Here is an 18146-nt window from a genome sequence, read left to right as displayed (position 1 = left end):
TTCGGGTAGCCTTCCACTAGCTTCCCACAATAAATTGGGTGAATTATGGCCCATTCCTCCTGACAGAGCTGGTGTAACTGAGTCAGGTTTGTAGGCCTCCTTGCTCGCACATGCTTTTTCAGTTCTGCCCACAAATGTTCTATAGGATTGAGGCCAGGGCTTTGTGATGGCCACTCCAATACCTTGACTTTGTTGTCCTTAAGCCATAACTTTGGAAGTATGCTTGGGGTCATTGTCCATTTGGAAGAGCCATTTGCGACCAAGCTTTAACTTTCTGACTGATGTCTTGAGATGTTGCTTCAATATATCCATATAATTTTAATTCCTCATGATGCCATCTATTTTGTGAAGTGCACCAGTCCCTCCTGCAGCAAAGCACCCCCACAACATGATGCTGCCACCCCCGTGCTTCACGGTTGGGATGGTGTTCTTCGGCTTTCAAGCGACCCCCTTTTTCCTCCAAACATAACGATGGTCATTATGGCCAAACAGTTCTATTTTTGTTTCATCAGACCAGAGGACATTTCTCCAAAAAGTACAATCTTTGTGCCCATGTGCAGTTGCAAACCGTAGTCTAGCTTTTTATGGTGGTTTTGGAGCAGAGGCTTCTTCCTTGCTGAGCGGCCTTTCAGGTTATGTTGATATAAGACTTGTTTTACTGTGGATATGGATACTTTTGTACCTGTTTCCTCCAGCATCTTCACAAGGGCCTTTGCTGTTGTTCAGGGATTGATTTGCACTTTTCGCGCCAAAGTACGTTCATCTCTAGGAGACAGAATGCGTCTCCTTCCTGAGGGGTATGATGGCTGTGTGGTCCCATGGTGTTTATACTTGTGTATTATTGTTTGTACAGATGAACGTGGTACCTTCAGGCGTTTGGAAATTGCTCCCAAGGATGAACCAGACTTATGGAGGTCTACAATTTAGACCTCCACAATTTAGACCTAGAGGTCTTGACTGATTTCTTTTGATTTTCCCATGATGTCAAGCAAAGAGGCACTGAGTTTGAAGGTTGGCCATGAAATACATCCACAGGTACACCTCCAATTGACTCAAATTATGTCAATTAGCCCACCAGAAGCTTCTAAAGCCATGACATTTTCTGGAATTTTCCATGGTCAACTTAGTGTATGTAAACTTCTGACCCACTGGAATTGTGATACAGTGAATTATAAGTGAAATAATCTGTCTGTAAACAATTGTTGGACAAATTACTTGTGTCATGCACAAAGTCGATGTCCTAACCGACTTGCCAAAACTATAGTTTGTTAACAAGACATTTGTGGAGTGGTTGAAAAACGAGTTTTAATGACTCCAACCTTCCGACTTCAACTGTATATATATATATATATATTATAAATCATTATGAATTTTTTCCAGGTACAAAAAAAGTAATATTTTAAATGCAAAGCTACCATTTTTTTTTATTGATTTATTTTACTTCTATCGGTATAAATAAATACTTAATTCTTAAGTGTTTATATTGGTGTACTTTTGAATGTCCAAAAAAGGTGGTGGTTTGCACGGAAGTTGCTTTTTAAAAAAATGTAGTGGTTTGCACGGAAGTTGCTTTAAAAAGTTTTGTTATTTTTTTTTTACTGGAGATGAAAGATTAACACAAACATTTCAGTGTGTGTGTGTGTATGTGTGTGTCACTTTTGTTTTGTTTTGTACGGTGAAGGTAAAATACAAAACACACTGTCCTGTAGGAGGTGGGATATGGTAGAATATGGTGGCCAGCAGGTGTCAGTGCAGCTCTGAATACAGGCTGAGGGTGAAGATGTAATGTTCATGGAAGAGCTGCAAACTGCTGATTTCAACCATCTGGTTCAGATGCACTGCGTCTACGTAGATTCACACTGAATGGCAATAAGAATGGAGTAGAGTTTAATTATTTCATTACCAATGAAACAAGTTGAAATTTATGACGTGGTTTATAGCTTGCGTGTGGATGCACATGCACATTTAGTTGACAAGTAGGTAAGACACCAATTTGCATCAGCAGAAGCAGTCTTCAAAGTCTGTTTATACGGTGTCACAAGTATGTTCTGTTAGATCCCGTCCTTTCGGGAACGCTTTTGCGTGTTTCATTAAAACAGACGATGAACATGACCCAAGTAATTGATTTTCACATCTGCTTCTACTGGCTCTGAAACCTCCAGCTGAGTCACTGCCATATATACAGACCCTTTACATCCAGCACTCCAGACAGAACACCAGACAGAACACCAGACAGGCGGTGAATTCCAAACCACCCCCTCACCTCTACCAACTCGCTCAGAGGGCCCTCCGTTGTCACGGGTTCCTAAACTAAACTCTGAGGGTGACTTAAGCACCACAGGTAACTTCCACGAAGCCGTGAACGATCTGAGAGACAAGGCAAGAAGGGCCTTCTATGCCATCAAAAGGAACATAACATTTGACATCCCAATTAGGAGCTGGCAAAAAAAAAATACTTGAATCGGTTATAGAACCCATTGCCCTTAATGGTGACAAGGGGCTACTGTCCATTACGGCTTACAAAGGAAGACCCAACCGTGCCCAACTATGCCTCTCTTCCAGACGAACTCAATGCATTGTATATACGCTTCGACAATAACAACGCCGTGCGTGAGGGCCCCCATCGAACCAGAGGACTGGGTGATCTCGCTCTGCTAGGCCGATGTAAGGTCTTTAATCAGGTAAACACTCACAAGGCGTACTAAATTCCAGGGCGCGTTCTCAGAGCATGCACAGATCACTGTAATTTTCAACCTCTCCATGTCCCAGTCTGTAATGTTCAACCTCTCCTTGTCCCAGTCTGTAATGTTCAACCTCTCCATGTTCCAGTCTGTAATGTTCAACCTCTCCTTGTCCCAGTCTGTAATGTTCAACCTCTCCATGTCCCAGTCTGTAATGTTCAACCTCTCCTCGTCCCAGTCTGTAATGTTCAACTTCTCCTTGTCCCAGTCTGTAATGTTCAACCTCTCCTTGACCCAGTCTGTAATGTTAAACCTCTCCTCGTCCCAGTCTGTAATGTTCAACCTCTCCATGTCCCAGTCTGTAATGTTCAACCTCTCCATGTCCCAGTCTGTAATGTTCAACCTCTCCTCGTCCCAGTCTGTAATGTTCAACTTCTCCTTGTCCCAGTCTGTAATGTTAAACCTCTCCTTGACCCAGTCTGTAATGTTCAACCTCTCCTCGTCCCAGTCTGCAATGTTCAACCTCTCCTTGGCCCAGTCTGTAATGTTCAACCTCTCCTCGTCCCAGTCTGTAATGTTCAACCTCTCCTCGTCCCAGTCTGTAATGTTCAACCTCTCCTTGTCCCAGTCTGTAATGTTCAACCTCTCCTTGTCCCAGTCTGTAATGTTCAACGTCTCCTTGTCCCAGTCTGTAATGTTCTACCTCTCCTTGTCCCAGTCTGTAATGTTCAACCTCTCCTTGTCCCAGTCTGTAATGTTCAACCTCTCCATGTCCCAGTCTGTAATGTTCAAACTCTCCATGTCCCAGTCTGTAATGTTCAACCTCTCCATGTCCCAGTCTGTAATATTAAACCTCTCCTCGTCCCAGTCTGTAATGTTCAACCTCTCCTTGTCCCAGTCTGTAATGTTCAACCTCTCCATGTCCCAGTCTGTAATGTTCAACCTCTCCATGTCCCAGTCTGTAATGTTCAACCTCTCCTTGTCCCAGTCTGTAATGTTCAACCTCTCCATGTCCCAGTCTGTAATCCTCACGTCTTTAACTTTCCACCATCATTCCTGTTCCTATGAACTCTAAGGCTTCATGCCACAATGACTACTGCCTTGTATCACTCACATCTGTAATCATGAAGGGCTCCCGAGTGGCGCAGCGTTCTAAGGCACTACATCTCAGTGCAAGAGGTGTCACTGCAGTCCCTGGTTCGAATCCAGGCTGCATCACATTCGGCTGTAATTGGAAGTCCCGTAAGGCAGTACACAATTGGCCCAGCGTCATCAGGGTAGGCCGTCGTTGTAAATAAGAATTTGTTCTTAACTGACTTGCCTAGTTAAATAAAGGTTAACATTTTTAAAAAGTGCTTTGAAAGGCTGGCAATGAAACACATGAACTCCATCATCCAATGGTATTTATAAAGCCATTCTTACATCAGCTGATATCTCAAAGTGCTGTACAGAAACCCAGCCTAAAACCCCAAACAGCAAGCAATGCAGGTGTAGAAGCACGGTGGCTAGGAAAAACTCCCTAGACAAGCCAGAACCTAGGAAGAAACCTAGAGAGGAACCAGGCTATGTAGAGAGTAGAGATTATGACAGAACATGGCCAAGATGTTCAAATGTTCATAGATGACCAGCAGGGTCAAATAATAATAATCACTGTGGTTGTAAATGGTGCAACAGGTCAGTACCTCAGGGGTAAATGTCAGTTGGCTTTTCATAGCCGATCATTCAGAGTATCTCTACCGCTCCTGCGGTCTCTAGAGCCACTCCGATTTGTATACCGCTCCAACACATCCATAGATGATGCAATTTCAATTGCATTCCACACCCACCTAGATAAAAAGAATACCGGTGTGAGAATGCTGTTAATTGACTACAGATCTGCGTTCAACACCATAGTCTCCTCCAAGCTCGTCACCAACTTTAGGATTAGATCCTGGACTTCCTGATGGGCCGACCCCAGGTGGTGAGGTTACGCAACATCACCTCTGCCACGCTGACCTTTAAACACTTCAACATTCGCAGGGCCAGACGGATTACCAGGACGTGTACTCCGAGCATGCGCTGACCAACTGGCAAGTGCTTTCACTGACATTTTCAATCTCTGAGTCTGTAATGCCAACATGATTCAAGAAGACCACCATAGTCCCTGTGTCCAAGAACACAAAGGTAACCTGCCTAAAAGACTACTGACCCGTAGCACTCACGTCTGTAGCCATGAAGTGCTTTGAAAAGCTGGCCATGGCTTACATCAACACCATTATCCCAGAAACCCTAGACCCACTCCAATTTGCATACCGCACCAACAGATCCATAGAAGATGCGATCTCTATTGCACTCCACACTGCCCTTTCACACCTGGATAAAAGGAACACCTTTGTGAGAATGCTATTCATTGACTAAAGCTCAGCGTTAAACACTAAGGACTAAACACCTCCCTCTGCAACTGGATCCTGGACTTCCTGACGGCCCCCCCAGGTGGTAAGGTTAGGTAACAACATATCCGCCACGCTGATCTTCAACACGGGGGCCCCTCAGGGGTGCGTGCTCAGTCCCCTACTGTACTCCCTGTTCACTCATGACTGCATGGCCACGCATGACTCCAACACCATCATTAAGTTTGCTGATGACACAACAGTGGTAGGCCTGATCACCGACAACGATGAGACAGCCTATAGGAAGGAGGTCAGAGACAAGACCGTGTGGTCCTAGGACAACAACCTCTCCCTCAACATGATAAAGACAAAGGAGATGATTGTGGACTACAGGAAAAGGAGGACCGAGCATGTCCCCATTCTCATCGACGGGGCTGTAGTGGAACAGGTTGAGAGCTTCAAGTTAACCTTGGTGTCCACATCACCAACAAACTAACATGGGCCAAGCACACCAAGACAGTTGTGAAGAGGGCACGACAAAGCCTACTCCCCCTCAGGAGTCTGAAAAGATTTGGCATGGGTCCTCAAATGCTCAAAAGGTTCTACAGCTGCACCATCAAGAGCTTCCTGACGGGTTGCATCACTGCCTGGTACGGCAACTGCTCGGCCTCCGACCGCAAGGCACTACAGAGGTAGTGCGTACGACCCAGTACATCACCGGGGCCAAGCTTCTTGCTGTCCAAAACCGCTATACCAGGCAGTGTCAGAGGAAGGCCCTAAAAATGATGAAAGACTCCAGCCACCCATGGTCATAGACTGTTCTCTCTGCAACCGCACGGCAAGCTGCACCGGAACGCCAAGTCTAGGTCCAAGATTCTAAACAGCTTCTACCCCCAAGCCATAAGACTCCTGAACAGCTAATCAAATGGCTACCCAGACTATTTGCATTGCCCCCCTCTACGCTGCTGCTACTCTCTGTTGTTATCTCTCTGCCATTAGCTGTTCTGTCATTAGCTGTTCTGCCATTAGCTGTTCTGCCATTAGCTGTTCTGCCATTAGCTGTTCTGCCATTAGCTGTTCTGTGAAAGTCAGCCAAGAAAACGAAGAGGAAAGTCTGACTCAATGTGTGAAAATAGGACAACAAATCAAACAGCAGACAAATTCATTGGCAGTGTAAACAGAGCACATGGATATAGTCTACTGTTGACAGTGTCAACAGAGCACATCGATATAGTCTACTGTTGACAGTGTAAACAGAGCACATCGATATAGTCTACTGTTGACAGTGTAAACAGAGCACATGGATATAGTCTACTGTTGACAGTGTAAACAGAGCACATGGATATAGTCTACTGTTGACAGTGTAAACAGAGCACATGGATATAGTCTACTGTTGACAGTGTAAACAGAGCACATGGATATAGTCTACTGTTGACAGTAAAAACAGAGCACATGGATATAGTCTACGGTTGACAGTGAAAACAGAGCACATCGATATAGTCTACTGTTGACAGTGTAAACAGAGCACATAAACAGTATCAGTCAAAAGTTTGGACACACCTACTCATTCAAGGGTTTTTCTTTATTTTTACTATTTTCTACATTGTAGAATAATAGTGAAGACATCAACACTATGAAAATTTATTTTTATTTCACCTTTATTCAACCAGGTAGGCCAGTTGAGAACAAGTTCTCATTTACAATTGCGACCTGGCCAAGATAAAGCAAAGCAGTTCGACACATACAACAACACAGAGATACACATGGAGTAAAACAAACATACAGTCAATAATACAATAGAAAAATAAGTCTATATACAATGTGAGCAAATGAGGTGAGATAAGGGGGGTAAATGCAAAACAAAAGGCCATGGTGGCGAAGTAAATACAATATAGCAAGTAAAACACTGGAATGGTAGATTTGCAGTGGAAGAATGAAATAGAATGAAATAGAAATAATGGGGTGCAAAGGAGCAAAATAAATAAATAAATACAGTAGGGGAAGAGGTAGCTGTTTGTGCTAAATAATAGATGGGCTATGTACAGGTGCAGTGATCTGTGAGCTGCTCTGACAGCTGGTGCTTAAAGCTAGTGAGGGAGATAAGTGTTTCCAGCTTCAGAGATGTTTGCAGTGCGTTCCAGTCATTGGCAGCAGAGAACTGGAAGGAAAGACGACAAATGGAGGAATTGGCTTTGGGGTTGACCAGTGAGATATACCTACTGGAGCGCGTGCTACGAGTGGGTGCTGCTATGGTGACCAGTGAGCTGAGATAAGGCGGGGCTTTACCTAGCAGAGACTTGTAGATAACCTTGTAAATAACACATATGGAATCTCAAATCTAAAATATATTTGGATTTGTTTAACACTTTTTTGGTTACTACATGATTCCGTATGTGTTATTTCATAGTTTTGATGTCATTATTCTACAATGTAGAAAATAGTAAAAATAAAGAAAAACCCTTGAATGAGTAGGTGTGTTCAAACTTCTTAAACTTTTGACCGGTAGTGTATATAAATGTGCAGGTACCTACAGTACCTGGTTGGGTTTCTGCTCTTACACATCAGACCCCTACCTGGTTGGGTTTCTGCTCTTACACATCAGACCCCTACCTGGTTGGGTTTCTGCTCTTACACATCAGACCCCTACCTGGTTGGGTTTCTGCTCTTACACATCAGACTCCTACCTGGTTGGGCTTCTGCTCTTACACATCAGACTCCTACCTGGTTGGGTTTCTGCTCTTACACATCAGACCCCTACCTGGTTGGGTTTCTGCTCTTACACATCAGACTCCTACCTGGTTGGGCTTCTGCTCTTACACATCAGACTCCTACCTGGTTGGGTTTCTGCTCTTAGACATTAGATCTACACCATAATCATGAGAAGCCCTTTCTAGGACTTGTTCACCTCCTGTACTTCAGTCTTTAACCCGTCTCTTTGCACATGTTGTGTTTGGTGTGCCTGGTATGTGTAGCAGAGGCCCACCACTGTACTGTACTGTACACTCTCCTCCCTGTCTGTCTGAACGCATGAGCAGGTTTTATCACTGGCCTGGGTATACAGGCAGGCTCTGATGACTCACCATAATTGCTTCAGCATTTGGAATTGTTCTGTTGTGCACATTCCTCTAGAATGGCTTGTTTTGGATGCCAGAAAGATTCTGGCAGTAGAATGGCTTGTTTTTGGATGCCAGGAAGATTCTGGCAGTGGTTTGGATATCAGTAGCTTTTTTTGCATTGGGGAAGGCACATTTCCAACATAACCAGGGATACTTCCAAATGCATCCTATTCCCTATATAGTGCACTACTTTAGACCAAGTGCTTTACTTCTGACCAGAGAATAGGGTACCATTTGGGGCACAGACCAGTACAGCTGTACTGCAGGTTTGGTGGAATTTGCTATTGTGCCCATGTGTGCATATGCACGTGTTTGCTTTTGTGGTTGCCTTATTATTTTGCAGTCGGTGTACCATGAACAAACAGGCCACAAAATCAGAGTGGAATATGCTCCTTATGTCTGTTTAGCATGACAAGGCATTACCTGACACTGCAAGCTTCACGAGGGGAACCACCTACACACACACTGAAATGTGACGCTTGCAAAATCAAGTTGACTTCAAAATGGCCAGAGTCACTCCACTCCTCAAGAAACCAACACTCTACTCCTTTGACGTCAAAAACTACAGACTGGTAATCCCTTCTTTCTTTTCTATCCAAAACAATTGAGCGTGCTGTCTCTGACCGATTCTCTCGATATCTCTCTCAGAACGATCTTCTTGGCTCTAACCAGTCAGGCTTCAAGACGGGTCACTCAACCGAGACTGCTCTTCTCTGTGTCGCGGAGGCTCTCCGCACTGCCAAAGCTGACTCTCGTTCTTCTTTTCTCATCCTCATAGATCTGTCCGCTGCCTTCGACACTGTTGAACCATTAGATCCTCCTCTCCACCCTCTCAGGGCTGGGCGTCTCAGGCTCTGCACACTCTTGGATCGCTTCCTATCTGGCAGGTCGCTCCAGGTGACGTGAAGAGAATCTGTGTCTGCACCACGTACTCTCACTACTGGTGTCCCCCAGGGCTCGGTTCTAGGTCCTCTCCTCTTCTCTCTATACACCGGCCCGTGTTATCCTCTCATGGTCTCCTATCATTGCTATGTGGATGACACCCAGGTGGCGACACGTGTAGTCCCGTGTGGCTCAGTTGGTAGAGCCTGGCGCTTGCAACACCGGGTTTGTGGGTTTGATTCCCACGGGGGACCAGTATGAAAAAGTTTGCATTCACTACTGTAAGTCGCTCTGGATAAGAGCGTATGCTAAATGACTAACATGTCATCTCTGCGTACCTGGCAGATATCTCAGCTTGGATGTTGGCCTACCAGCTCAACCCTCAACAAGTCGGAGCTGCTCTTCCTACTGGGGAAGGCCTGACTGCTCCAATACCTCTCCAGCATGGTTGACAACTCCACGTTGTCCCCCTCCCAGAGTGTAATGAACCTTGGTGTGACCTGTTGTTCTCTGAAAACATCAAAGCAGTGACTTGTTCATGCTCTACAACATTTGCAGAGTATGACCCTACCTCACACAGGAAGCGGCGCAAGTCCTAATCCAGGTGCTTGTCATCTCCCGTCTGGACTACTGCAACTTGCTGTTGGCTGGGCTCCCAGCTTGTACCATTAAACCCCTGCAACTGACCCATAACGCTGCAGCCCACCTGGTGTTTAACCTTCCTAACTTCTCATCCTGCTCCTCCGTACACTCCACTAGCTTCCAGTTGAAGCTTGCATTTACTGCAAGGCCATGGTACCTGCCTACGAAGCAGCAAGAGGAACTGGCCCTCCCTACCTTCAGACTCTGCTAAACCCCTACACCCCAACCCAAGCCCTTTGGTCTCGGCTCTCCCACCACTACGGGAGGGCAGCTCCAGCTCAGCCCTGTCCAAGCTTTTCTCTGTCCTGGCACCCCAATGGTGCAACCAACCTCCCCCTGAAGCAAGAACAGCAGAATCCCTGACCCATCTTCTGAAAACATCTGAAACCCTACCTCTTCAAAGAGTATTGAAGATAATCCCACAGTACACCACCTCGCGTCACTAAAACAATATATATATGTGATCCCCCAGCGCACCCCTATCTCTGACCTTGCTGGTAGCTACTTTGTTGAGGAAAAATGTATTTACTATGACTGAGATATGTGGATGTCCCACCTAGATGTGTGCCAACTGAAAAGACATACAGGTAACTGCCAAAATAAAGGAAACACCAACATAAAGTGTCTTAATATGTCATTGGGCCAACACGAGCCAGAACAGCTTCTAATGCCTCTACTGCAAATATACAAAATAATGAACATCAATGGGCGTTCCATTGTGTTATGTATTTACATTCCAATGGCTTGTGTCACATTTTCCATGAGTTTCACCTGAGCATAATTAAGGGGTGTAATGGGTTGCAGATGTCGGTCATGGTTGGTGATGATGGAGCGGAGAGGAGCATTGGCCCATACAGACTGGCTAGGGCCTCTGGGTGTCCCATGTCAGGGCTAAGAGCCTGGCTCAGTCTCTGGGTGTCCCATGTCAAGGCTAAGAGCCTGGCTCAGTCTCTGGGTGTCCCATGTCAAGGCTAAGAGCCTGGCTCAGTCTCTGGGTGTCCCATGTCAAGGCTAAGAGCCTGGCTCAGTCTCTGGGTGTCCCATGTCAAGGCTAAGAGCCTGGCTCAGTCTCTGGGTGTCCCATGTCAAGGCTAAGAGCCTGGCTCAGTCTCTGGGTGTCCCATGTCAAGGCTAAGAGCCTGGCTCAGTCTCTGGAGGCCCCATGTCAAGGCTAAGAGCCTGGCTCAGTCTCTGGAGGCCCCATGTCAAGGCTAAGAGCCTGGCTCAGTCTCTGGGTGTCCCATGTCAAGGCTAAGAGCCTGGCTCAGTCTCTGGAGGCCCCATGTCAAGGCTAAGAGCATGGCTCAGTCTGTGGGTGTCCCATGTCAAGGCTAAGAGCCTGGCTCAGTCTCTGGGTGTCCCATGTCAAGGCTAAGAGCATGGCTCAGTCTCTGGGTGTCCCATGTCAAGGCTAAGAGCATGGCTCAGTCTCTGGGTGTCCCATGTCAGGGCTAAGAGTCTCAGTACAGGCTTGTCTTCAAACCCCTTAACAGAGTTGTGCACTACATAGGGAATAGGGTGAGTTGTGCACTACATAGGACACAGCCCTGTGAATGGGACAACGCCCTGGCTGGCTCCACTAGTTAACTGCACTCTGGCTCTGCTATCTCTTGTTCACGCCTGGAACCTCAGATCAAGGGTGTGTCCTAAATTGTACCCTATTCCATATATAGCGCACTACTTCTGACCAGAGCGCATAAGGCTCTGTTTAAAAGTAATGCACTACACAGGGAATAGGGTGCCATTTGGGACACAGATCAAGCCTTTTCTTTACTTCACTGCTGATATAATACAGTCAACACCATCCCTAGGTAGTGCTGTATAGGTCTCCAGTCTCTCTGGCTACTTTCTACATGACAATAAGTATGGATTTATTTTTTAGTTGTGTGGGAATAAGGGATACATTTTTCATTTTACGTTCAGCTAGAAATTCTGTCATCAGCTCCACCCAGGGTCTCAGGAGAAATTTTACATAGCTGGATACATATCAACCTCGTCCCAAATGGCACCCTATTCCCTGTTTAGTGGACTATTTTTGTCCAGGGCCTATAAGGCTATAGTGTGTCATTGGGGACGTACCCAGAGTGGGTTGATATTCATCCAGCTCGGTGAGACTTGTCCCCTTCGTTTCCCTCGACTCTCTTACTGTTGTAATAGCTAGCAGTTTGTCACTTCTCAATGCAGCTTTTTGGCTTTTCTCCTCCATCCAAACGGTCGTTGCATCTTTCAGCTGGGATATCAGCAGATCTGGAAATCTCATACAATTACAACATCAATACTTAACTCCTCCAACTATGAAGTATGAAGTTTCAACTGTAAACGTTGTGAAATAACTTATCACAAGTTGCTATTCCCATACCCGAAATCTAATATATTGACATAAAGTGCATTTGGAAAGTATTCAGACCCTTTGACTTTTTCCCCCAAAAAATATGTTACAGCCTTATTTTAAAATAGATTAAAAATTATATTCATCAATCTACACACAATACCTCATAATGACAAATGTCAAATTTGCATAAGTATTCAGACTCTATACTCAGTACTTTGTTGAAGCACCTTTGGCAGCGATTACAGCCTCATGTCTTATTGTTTTTTAAATTTATTTAATCTTTATTGAACTAGGCAAGTCAGTTAAGAACAAATTCTTATTTACAGTGACGGCCTACCAAAAGGCCTCCTGCGGGGACAGGGGCCTGGGATTAAAACAATTATAAAATAAATATATAATATATAATATAAATACAGGACAAAACACACATCACAACAAGAGAGACGACATAAAGAGAGACCTAAGACAACCACACTACAACACAAAATCCGGGGAGGGGCCAACTGAGTATAAGACTGTATTATCTGCATATAAATGGAGGAGAGAGCTTCCTACTTCCTGAGCTATGTTGTTGATGTAAATTGAGAAGAGCGTGGGGCCTAGGATTGAGCCTTGGGGTACTCCCTTGGTGACAGGCAGTGGCTGAGACAGCAGATTTTCTGACTTATACACTGCACTCTTTGAGAGAGGTAGTTAGCAAACCAGGCCAAAGACACCTCAGAGATACCAATAGTCCTTAGCCGGCCCATGAGAATGGAATGGTCTAGCGTAACAAAAGCTTTGGCCAAGTCAATACAAATAGCAGCACAACATTGCTTAGAATCAAGGGCAATGGTGACATCATTGAGGACCTTTAAGGTTGCAGTGACACATCCATAACCTGAGCAGAAACCAGATTGCATACCAGAGAGAATTCTATAGACATCAAGAAAGCCAGTCAGTTAATTATTGACAAGATTTTCCAAAAACTTTGGATAAACAGGGCAAAATAGAAATAGGCCTATAACAGTTAGGATCAGCTTGCTCTCCCCCTTTAAATAAAGGATGAACCATGGCTGCCTTCCAAGCAATGGGAACCTCCCCAGAAAGGAGAGACAGGTTAAAAAGGTCAGAGATAGGCTTGGTGATGATAGGGGAAGCAACCTTAAAGAAGAAAGGGTCAAAACCATCTGACCCAGATGTTTTTTTGGGGTCAAGTTTAAGGAGCTCCTTTAGCACCTCAGACTCAGTGACTGCCTGCAGGGAGAAACATCGGGGATAGTCGCATTAGAAGGGGTGGGAGATGAGGAAATGTTGGACGGGCAAGGAGGCATGGCTGAGTCAAATAGGAATCCTGACTTAATGAAGTGGTGATTAAAGAGCTCAGCCATGTGCTTCTTGTCAGTAACAACCACATCATCAACATTAAGGGACATGGGCAGCTGTGAGGAGGAGGGTTTATTCTCCATGTCTTTAACTGTTTTCCAGAACTTCTTGGGGTTAGACCCACAGAGAGAGAACTGCTCCTTAAAGTAACTAACTTTGGCCTTCCGGATAGCCTGAGTGCACTTATTTCTCATTTGCCTGAACGATAGTCAGCCTGAGTATGCGTGTGCCGAGCCTTTCGCCAAATGCAATTCTTGAGGTGGAGTAACTCTGCCAGATCACGGTCGAACCAGGGGCTGAACCTGTTTTTCATTCTCATTTTCTTTATGGGGGCGTGTTTGATAACAATACAACTGAAAATATAAAAAGAGAAGGTCCAATCGTCTTTGACAGAGGAGATCAATCTGATTCTATACCAATTTACAGCCAGTTCATGAAGGAAGGCTTGCTCATTAAAGTTTTTTAGCAAGTGTCTATCCCAAATCAGGACAGGTCGTTTCACTGAGCAGCCATTACGAACACAGGCTGTAAAACAGTGATCACCAAGGTCATTACAGAAAACACCTATAGATACCTATCAGAATTATTTGTGAGAATAACATTGAGGAGAGTAGCCTCTTCTGGGTGTTTGGAGTCATACCTTTTGGGATTGGTAATAATCTGAGAAAGATTTAGGGAGTGCCATTGCTTTAGGACCTGGTCAGGTGGTTTAAGCATGTCCCAGTTTAGGTCAACTAGCAGGACAAATTCAGACTTAGTGAGGAGAGAGCTTAGGGCAGGTAGGGTACAGGCCGGTGCTGATGGAGGACGATAGCACCCAGCAACAGTCAATATAGAGCTATTTAAAAGTTTAATGCTTAAAACCAGCAAATCAAATTGTTTGGGGACAGACTTGGTGGAGACAACCGAGCACTGAAGGTGATCCTTGGTAAAGATTGCCACTCCTCTACCTTTGGAAGATCTGTCTTGCCGAAAAGGTCATAACCAGAAAGGTTTAACATCAGTATTCAAAACACTCTTCCTTAACCACGTCTCAGTAATGACCAACACATCTGGATTGGAGCTGTGAACCCACACATTCAATTGATCCATTTGATCAATTGAATTTCTAGTGTTAACATGCAGAAAACCCAGGCTTTATTAAGTAACATGAATACAAAGCTGGTGAGAGGTGGTTAGAATAGGATGGGAGGCCAAAAGTCTGTGTAACCTATAGAGAGTCAGAGTCCTGAGTGTGGGAACAAACATAGTCTGTCCCACGGTTGGGTAAAGAAAGTTTGTAGTCAACAAAGTATGCAGGAGTCATGAGGCAAATAGCAAAATAGCAAAATGCACACAAAAAAATACACAAAAAATAAAAACAAATATATAATGACTAGGGGCTAGCCACTGTAAGTTCAGAGTCACTCGCCGTAACAGTGCTGGAGGCGAGCGAAAGCTCGGGAGTGAGGGGTGAGTGTGGTGGAGGTACCTGTACCAATCAGGGGGAGACAGGCCAGGGCAGACGGTGAACAGATCACCAGGTGGAATCCAAGCAGCAGTGCAGCAGGCAATGGGAGTAGGTGTCACACCCACTTGGAAGAAGATTTTATTTCTGGAGGCAGATTTCTAGTAGAAAATTCCAGTGAATGGTCTTTGAACAGCAGGAGGGGGCAAAATCTGGGGGCAAAAGCCATTTTGCCACAACTTTTGAAGTATGCTTGGGGTCATTGTCCATTTGGAAGACCCATTTGCGACCAAGCTTTAACTTCCTGACTGATGTCTTGAGATGTTGCTTCAATATATCCACATCATTTTCCTTCTTCATATTTTGTGAAGTGCACCAGTCCCTCCTGCAGCAAAGCACTCCCACAAAATGATGCTGCCACCCCCGTGCTTCACGGTTGGGATGGTGTTCTTTGGCTTGCAAGCCTCCCCCTTTTTCCTCCAAACATAACGATGGTCATTATGGCCAAACAGTTCTATTTTTGTTTCATCAGACCAGAGGACATTTCTCCAAAAAGTACGATCTTTGTGCCCATGTGCAGTTGCAAACCGTAGTCTGTTTTTTTATGGAGGTTTTGGAGCAGAGGCTTCTTCCTTGCTGAGCGGCCTTTCAGGTTATGTCGATATAGGACTCGTTTTACTGTGGATATAGATACTTTTGTACCTGTTTCCTCCAGCATCTCCACAAGGTCCGTTGCTGTTGTTCTGGGATTGATTTGCACACCAAAGTACGTTCATCTCTAGGAGACAGAACGCATCTCCTTCCTGAGCAGTATGACGGCTGCGTGGTCCCATGGTGTTTATACTTGTGTACTATTGTTTGTACAGATGAACGTGGTACCTTCAGGCATTTGGAAATTGCTCCCAAGGATGAACCAGACTTGTGGAGGTCTACAATTTTTTTTCTGAGGTCTTGACTGATTTCTTTTGATTTTCCCATGATGTCAAGCAAAGAGGCACTGAGTTTGAAGGTTGGCCTTGAAATACATCCACAGGTACACCTCCAATTGACTCAAATGATGTCAATTAACCTATCAGAAGCTTCTAAAGCCATGACATAATTTTCAGGAATTTTCCAAGCTGTTTAAAGGCCCAGTCAACTTAGTGTATGTACACTTCTGACCCCCTGGAATTGTGATACAGTGAATTATAAGTGAAATAATCTGTCTGTAAACAATTGTTGGACAAATTACTTGTGTCATGCACAAAGTCGATGTCCTAACCGACTTGCCAAAACTATAGTTTGTTAACAAGAAATTTGTGGAGTGGTTGAAAAACGAGTTTTAATGACTCCAATCTAAGTGTATGTAAACTTCCGACTTCAACTGTATCTAAATATTTCTGTTTTTTATTTTTAATACATTTGCAACATTTTCTAAAACCTGTTTTCGTTATTATGGGGTATGTAGATTGTAGAAAACAAAATGTACAAGTTACCTCTGTGCACTTATCATCTGTATTTGAAAATAAGTTATTTAAATAAATTCACAGTCACCCTGAGATTAAAGTGACAGAGAGTCAGTGAAAAATTCCACACAAATCAGGAAGAATTAGGGATTAATGTCTACCCAATCAGATCGGCTACAAAATTTGGTCGGGCTCCACTGTTAGCAACGGTTCCGTCTGCCCCAGTCGCAGGTTAGGTGAATTACAGGTTAGGATAACTAAATTGGCAGGTTAGGATAAGTAGCGTAGCAGGTTAGGTGAATTCACGTGGCAGGTTAGGTGAATTCACGTGGCAGGTTAGGAGAATTAGGTTAAGGTTAGGAAAAGAGTCAGAGTAATGCACCCCGACCTAATCAGGTAGCCTGACCTAATTAGGTCGTGACAAATGTTAATGAACATCAGATTGATACTTACAATTCAGTGTCCATTTTCAGATTCAGAAGTTGACAGTTACCCCGTGGATAATTCAGAGGACAGAGAGTCAGTGAACCAATTTCCCCCAAAATGAAGTCTAGGGATTGATATTGAGCAACTAGCTACCTAAATTATACAAAAGACAAACCTACAATGATGTAGATGCTATTGTGGTCAGTGAATTTATGAATTTGATTTTTGTATTTATATACATAAACAATGGAAACAGTAATAACAAAGCCTTTGTGGTTGGCTAACCCGATGAAATAGGTTACCAAAACATTGAGGATGATACATGTAATCTGTCATCATCTCCCACTATCAGGCGCTCTCATGTTCCTGGGAGCGAGCCCGCGGCGGCATCGTCAGTGTTTCCAGTGACTCTGGGGAGAGATCAGCTGTACCCGGCTTAGGCTCAATTCTCCCTAGCTCCTCCTACACGGAGTGGTGGTGCCATTGGGTGCCGTTGTTTTGACCCGCTGGCAAGCACTGCCTGAACCCGCTTTCTTACACCAGCCTGGAAACAATGTGCAGCTTTTTATGAACAATTGGCAGAAGAGACGGAGAAGAGACGGATTCCCCCGACACTGTCATCCCTCCTAATCCTCCAGCCCCTCACCCCTGTGGCCTCCCATCCAGGACCCTGGTCCATCAGCACCAGCTCGCCTTGCGGTCAGTCAGTTGGCCTGTTTTTTCCTCCTCGTTCTCCACGCCAGATCAACACAGATTCCCTCTAATGTGATCCAGATGCCAGGATTCTCCCTTGAGGAAGCAGATCTCTCTGTCTCTGTCTCTGTCTCTGTCTCTGTCTCTGTCTCTGTCTCTGTCTCTGTCTCTGTCTCTGTCTCTGTCTCTGTCTCTGTCTCTGTCTGTCTGTCTCTCTCTCTCTGTCTCTGTCTCTGTCTGTCTCTCTCTCTCTCTCTCTCTCTCTCTCTCTCTCTCTCTCTCTCTCTCTCTCTCTCTCTCTCTCTCTCTCTCTCTCTCTCTCTGTCTCTCTCTGTCTGTCTCTCTGTCTGTCTCTCTCGCTGTCTCTCTGTCTGTCTCTGTCATGGCAGCCAGGGCCTGATGGGAACCCAGAGCTGAGAGGAAACGAGTGGGAAGCTGAGGCTAAAGAATCACAGGGCCTTTCTTCATTCCTCCTCCTCCCCTCCTCCCCCCACCTCCTCCTTCTCCTCCACCTCCTCCTCTCCCCCCCACCTCCACCCCCCCTTCTCCACCACCTCCTCCTCCTTCTCCTCCCCTCCACCTTCTCCTCCCCCTCCTTCTCCACCTCCACCATCTCCTCCCCCCTTCTCCACCTCCACCTCCTCCATCTCCTCCTCTCCTCAACCTCCTCCCCCTCCCCCTCCTCCACCTCCTCCTCTCCTCCCCCCACCTTCTCCACCACCTCCTCTCCTCCTCCACTTCCTCCACC

Source organism: Salvelinus alpinus, chromosome 26 (genome assembly GCF_045679555.1).
Source record: "Salvelinus alpinus chromosome 26, SLU_Salpinus.1, whole genome shotgun sequence".
NCBI lineage: Eukaryota > Metazoa > Chordata > Actinopteri > Salmoniformes > Salmonidae > Salvelinus > Salvelinus alpinus.
Note: the sequence above shows the minus strand (reverse complement) of the source record.